General features: G+C 36.3%; 1 pseudogene; it reads left to right on the top strand.

The window, feature by feature from the left end:
- Positions 1-5,594: 5,594 nt before the first annotated feature.
- Positions 5,595-6,678, top strand: LOC112859020 (large ribosomal subunit protein uL30-like; annotated as a pseudogene).
- Positions 6,679-6,904: the final 226 nt, after the last annotated feature.

Genomic DNA, 6,904 nt, shown 5'->3' with positions numbered 1-6,904 from the left:
AATTAATATAAAGAAATAACATCTTAATTATTCTTTTTTAAAAAATTGTCCCCCCAATTTTTTTAAGTTTATTTAATTATTTTGAGAGAGTGAGCACAGAGGAGAGGCATTGAGCAAGACAAAGGGAGAGAGAGAGAGAGAGGGAATGAGAATCCCACGTAGGCTGTATGCTGAGCACAGAGACAATGCAGGACCCGATCTCACGAACCGTGAGATCATGACCTGAGCCAAAGTCAAGATTCAGTCAACCGAATGAACCACCCAGGCACCCCTAAAGGTTGGCGTGTTTGTGTGTTTTATGCTTTCATTCTCTTGATTAAAACTGGTTGAAAATAGCTCTGTGTTCACTGATTTCAAGTATATATAACTGAGCTATAATTTATTTTCATTATTCATAGAAAATATGATTTTGAGTCTTCAGTGAATATATCAGTATCTGATTAGTCATCAAAACATTTCACTAGCTAATAAGATTTGTGGTGGTGGTGGTCGGGGTGGATATAGAAGTAGTCGTGGTATCAGTTTCGGTTTTATGCTTAATTGTTTGCTGTTTTTGCTTTTTGCTTTTGTTTTGTTTTTATTCCTACACCTTTATAAATAACTCATCATCACTTTATATTTTATCCATTAAGAATAACTGATGACACAGGAAACATAATTGAAATCTCCTAAAGGAAATACTTTGGAAATAGTATAAAGTAGTATATCTTGACTTGTATAAGACCTCTTATGTGGACGATATTTAACAAATACCTGCTAAAAATGGTTGAATTATAATGCATTCTACCATATTTGGAGAGACAATTGATTAAAGTATGTTTAAAATTTTATGCTTAATCACAATTTTAAAAATATACCAGGGTCTGAAGGTTTTCATAAACAAAATATTGTTTTATTCTTATCTAGATTAGGTATGTATACATTTCTAGTATGATGACTGCTTAATTAGCTTGGCTTTCCCAGAGCAGAACCTGAGACAAAAATTTTTATTTCAGTTAGCAGGCCGGGGACCGAGGGGAAGGCGACCAGGAAGGAGGGAATACAAACGTAGGATTTGTTCTTGAGTTAGCAATTACCATAGGAGACCAGTTCTTATTTTTGTTGGTTCTGAGAAATTGTACCAAAAACATCTCAAAAATTTTTGTGATGAAAACTAAAAGTAGAAACATCTATTCCTTAGATTCCTTTACAGTTAACTATGAGTTGTTCCCTTGTGTTAAGGACACTACATTTTCATTTTGCGCATTTAAGAGGGCCAAGGGAGTGCACTCCGCTTTAGGAACCACAATGTGATGTTAGAGAAGCTTTGTGAGGAAGAAATGATGGTGTGTACTTGAATCTCTATAAACAAAACAAATAAAATCTTGCACAGAAAAAAATGCACTTTATCTGGGGTTGTAATCAGGATCGAGGCTGAGAAGATGTGAGGCACTTAACAGCAAAGATTTAACACAGTCTATCCTTTGAACTGTTCACATATGCATCTGCTGTCCATTGAATCCAAGCAATCACCACACACTCAAGGTGGCAACAAGCTACAATCTCCACCTAGCAATTCAATGCAGGGGGATAACAAGCTGAAGCTCTTGCTATGGCAACTGGCCCTGAAGACATTGTTGATATTATCTTCCTCTTCCTCATCAGTTCCCTTTAGAGTCAATAAACATTTTAGTTAGACCACAGGGATGGCCAAGACTTTCTCCCTGAGGTCAGGGACCCTGAGTTACCTCAGGGTAACTTGCTTTTGTTCGGCTTTGATTTCTTCAATTGCCTATTCACAATTTTTATCAGATGTGGAAGTCCAAAAATAACCTATTAATCTTCTCTTCTATTGTTTAGTAATGTACCTTAGTTTCTCATAGCTATGAGGAAAAATTAAATGTACCACTAAATCCTTCCTTTTTTAATCAATCTTTAACATTTATTTATTTTTGAGAGACAGAGACAGAGCACAAGCAGGTGAGGGGGAGAGAGAGTGAGATACAGAATCCAAAGCAGGCTCCAGGCTCCAAGGTGTCACCACAGAGCCTGATGCAGGGCTTGAACTCACGAACTGCGAGATCATGACCTGAGCTGAAGTCAGATGCTTAACCGACTGAGCCACCCAGGCACCCTCCTTCTTTTATTTTCTTCATATTTACTAGTATGAGGAGACTGATGTGATCAGGTATAACTTACAACTTCAAGTTTACTAAAATCTTAATCTCTCTGCTGGTGGAAATTTCCCTCCAAGGAACTATGACCTCTAATCCAGCACAGCCAGTGTTTATCAGGATAGGAAGTAAAATTTGTATAATTGAGTCAAAGGGAATGATTGATTTCCATTAATTCATTAAACCATAGCTTTGGGAAACCTAGCAACACATACTACTTTTTCAATATGTATACTGCATCAGCCATAGTGGATGGTTGGCAGCCAGTGCCTCAGTGGTAAGATGAACTTAAAATTACATATATATAATACATATATACTATATATATTGTGTTCTGGAGGATATTATCCCTCCTATGCAGGATGCTAGTACCTTCGGTAGTCTTTTAGGGGTCTTTAATCACTTCATTGGACCAGAACAGTTCAGTCTATGAAATATGGTGTGACCAATAAATTCCATGGTGTTTCACCTAAAGACATCTAGATGTGAGACAATTCTGTGAGGAATTTCATGGCAATAAATAACAATTCTGCAAATCTTCTGTTGGCGGTACAGGCAGAGGCCCTGCATACAAAAAAGGAGAAAAGACAAATCCATTTAGTTAATTTTTAAAAAGGAATCCAAGGATAGCTGTATGTTGGGAATCTTATCTTTCTATGAAAATTAAATGGTCAAGTATATTTCCTGCTGATCTGCATGCTAGGAAAATGTTCCTTCCCCATTATTCTTTAGATCCACCCTGAATATGGCTTCAGTGTGGCAGCAATTTATCTTCAGCTTATTCTAACATGGGAACCTGATTCATCTGTCAACTGGATATGAGTTTTTTCATCATTCACCAGTTGTATGGTGAAACTCCATGAGGTTGGGCATCAGTGTAACAGAGTTGGGTGATGGGGTAGACTAGGCCACTCGTTCATAGTATTTACTTGTGCCTTCTTTACACATGAAGTTCTTATCTCAAAAGTATCATTTACATCATATTGGAACCTCATATCTGAGAATATTACTTTTTTTATGGTCAGCTCCTTTCATATACTCCTGAGGCTGGCCACTTGATCAGAAGCTTTATGTCTATTAGAGTTTGGTAACAAGTGAGGTTCTGCTTTGAAAATGTTGAATAGTTCCTGTTACATAAGACACAGCCTTTCTGTCAGTCTCAGCAGTCCGCACTGTGAGTTTGCTATTGCAATCTGTGTTAAACTCTATATAACAACCTCATCTATAGTCGATATAGCTCTAACATCACTGGATTGGCTGGCTGACATAGCCCATGCAAGAGTGCAATTTTAACCATGACCTTGACCTGCTATAGAGCCCTCTAGTGCATTATGTACAACTCAAAACTTGCAACATTTTGATTCACCTAAATAGGTCCAAAGAGTTAGTATTTTTTATATTACTCATTTATTCCCAGTCTGTGCCTCTGTTTTGTCTAGTCTCTATTTTATGGATTTTTTTTCTAATTCTATTTTTTTTTACCTGTAGATGTATCACAGGGCTCAATTCTTACTTCACTCTTACTTTCACTCTCAGTTCTTAATTCATGCTCATGCCTTTTATCACCAACGTCATCATGATTCTCACTTGCTCAAGCTTGTGAGCTGCATATTCAACAATCAATTGGATATTTCCTTCTAGTTGTTCAACAGAAAAGTGAACAAAAGTATTTCAAAAAAAAACATATATCATATTACATCATAATTTTCTCACTCCAGAATAGAATGCAGAGTTCTGGTAGTGGATATCTATATCTATCTATCTATCTATCTATCTATCTATCTATCTAATCTATCTATATTTAAAAGGGCATTTGTTAAGTGCTTAAGAAAAGAAAGACCAAGGTAAACTCAATCACTTCATATATAAAATATATTGTGTATGGCAGGAGAAGCTACTCTTTCTTTAGCATGTTTGTTTGTGAATTATGTTTATTAAAGCAGTCAGTTGTTTTTAATGTCTTTGTTCAACATGGCCGATCTTTTTCTTTCCTTTTTTTTTTTTTTTTTTTTGTTCTATTTTTGCAGCTTGGTAATTCTGCGTCCCATTATTCCTGCCAAGCAGGTTATAGCATTGTCATATTGCTAGAGGTCATAATTCAATATATATTTTAAATGTTTACACTTTCTCTCTTTGTTAGTTACCCCCATTTCACCTTTTGTATGTAATGTTTTACAGGAATGCTTTTGGATTTTATTTGTACTTATTCTCTGTAAATCTTCAGCTTAGTAGGCAAGTGAACTAATAGCCGTCTCTTTATTGCCTGAAGACTGGCTGGCTTCCAGTACCTCATTGTTAGCTGATCTGTTTAGGCTTTTCATGTTATTTGTTTAATAGTACAATTTTTAAAAGACCTGCTGAACACCGCTGTTTTTGATGTTTCTCCTAATAGAACTACTACATGGGTACAATAAGATATGTTTCGAAGGTCAGAAACAAAAGCATGAGAATAAGCCAATTGAAAATAAAAGTGTGTTGTTAAGACAAAGTTGTAATTCTGAAGAAATACATAATTTTGGTCAGAGCTAAATAAATAAAAGATGCATATCTGTTTTCTGTTATTTGAGACAGTTTTTTTAAATCCTTGTCCATATATTTAAGTCCTTTTCATATGAAATACTATTGTATTTTTTCCTTACTTATGTTTCTGGTATTTTACTCAGTTTTCACAGAGTGAACATTATGAGCTTATATCATTTTTACCTGCTAGAATCCATTTGTATTGAAAGAAAACAGTTAAGTGTTATAAATATTTTATTTGGGATAATCTTATTTAACAGATGAGAAATTTTCATCCATATGGTTTATTCCAACTTATTTTTTATTTTAATATGTCTGTTTTTGATAGAAACAGCTAACTGTTGCACATAATATTCCAACTAATATATTTAAAAAGCCCTCAGGATTTATATTCTTATGGTTGTTCTCTATTCTATATGCTTAACTTTTACTAAGTTATTTAAAAATTACATTAAAAACAATACTGTTATTTAACACAGTTGACAGGATCATCTTTGGCACATAAAAATTGGTTGGAGTTCAGTGTTCTGTGAAATGCATGCAATATTACTCCCACATTACTAGAATAAAAAAGTATAAAATTAAAGTCTTGCATAAGCTCTTGGAGTATAAAAAGGTTTAGATATAAGAGGCTCAAATGATAATTACCAAAGCACAAAACACTTCATTAATTACATAGAAATAATAAAATTTGTAAAATGATGAAATCTGGAAAGTGATGAAGGAGAAAAGGGAGAAAGTTGGCTTTTATCTCTTTTCTTAAGTATGCATTATAGAAGGAAAAGAAAATGTAAGAACTTGGGAAATGTTTCCGTCTCTTATTGTAGTCACTTGACTTCTATGGCCCTGTTGCAAGATGAATGCTGATGCCTAAATCCATGTGGGCTATAACATCATTAAAAGCTCACTCTTGGCAGCTTTAGAATCATGGTGGAGCAAAAGTGGAGAAAAAAGATCTCTTTGGTTCCAGACACTCTCCTGAAAAAGAGGAAGGCTTATCAGGCCCTTAAAGCCACTCAAGCAAAGCAGGCACTTTTGGACAAGAAAGAGCAGAAGAGAGGAAAAGAGCTCAAGTTTAAATGACTGGAATGGTTCCTACATGATTCCTGGAGGCAGCAACATGACAGGATGTGACTTAGATGACTAGAAATAAACCTCATGGCTTGGAAGTGCCAGATAAACACTCCTTGGCCTTTGTTGTACACATCAAAGGATTAAGAGTGAGTTCACTGGTGTAGAGGACCATTGCAAAGCTTCACCTGCAGATTTTCAGTGGTATCTTTGTCAGGGTGACCCCACCAGACCATAAAAATGCTGCATATAGTGGAAACTTATGTGAACTAGGGATTTCCAAATCTGAACTCTTTCCGGGAACTCATCTTGAAATGTGGACAAACCAAGATCAAGAATAAAATCAGCCCTGGCTTGCCTGGTTGGCTCAGTCACTTAAATGTCTCTTGATTTTGGCTCAGGTCATTATCTCATGGTGTTCCTGAGATTGAGCCCTGTGTTGGGGTCCATGCTGTCAGCTTGGGATTCTTTCTCTCTCTGCCTTTACCCCCGCTTACTCATGTGCATGTGCATACTCTCTCTCTCTCTCTCTCTCTCTCTCTCTCTCTCTCTTTCTGTCTCAAAAATAAATAAATAAACTTAAAAAAATAATAAAACCATCCATTTGACAGACAACACAGTGATTGAGGAGTACCTGGGAAAGTATGGTGCTATTTCTTAGAAGACCTCTTTCATGAAATTGCCTTTCTGGGGAAGAAATTCCAGGTGACCTCTGAGTTCTTATGTACTTTCTATCTCTCAGTGGCCTGTCATGCTACCAGGAATAGAGTGGGCTTCCTCAGGGAAGTGGGCTTAGCTGCCTAACAAGGTGAACGCATCAATCAGCTCTCTAGGCAGCTGAATTAAACCCAGAATATCTGAAAGCACAGCACATTGGAGGCATGTGTTTTATCTTTTAGAATTGTTATTTTCTGCTTTATCTTCAGAAAGTAGAGTGAGGGGTCAAAGTAAAGATGATGATGCTCCAGGCAGGCACTTCTCATCACAGCCCAGTTCCAAGGAAAAGTTCCAGTGTGTTTTCTGTGTTGAATTCAGCAAAGGACTCGTGCCATGGAAGAGGGAGTCCTGCTATGTCACATCTCCCAGCCTGGGGATTAACATTGGTAAATGAATTCCTAAGCATGAATACAAGACAGAAGTGGACCAAGCTCAAGAACATA

This window comes from Puma concolor, chromosome B1 (assembly GCF_028749965.1).
Source record: "Puma concolor isolate L17-30 chromosome B1, mPumCon1.1.hap2, whole genome shotgun sequence".
Classification (NCBI taxonomy): domain Eukaryota; kingdom Metazoa; phylum Chordata; class Mammalia; order Carnivora; family Felidae; genus Puma; species Puma concolor.
Note: the sequence above shows the minus strand (reverse complement) of the source record. Positions and strands in the feature narration are given on the sequence as shown.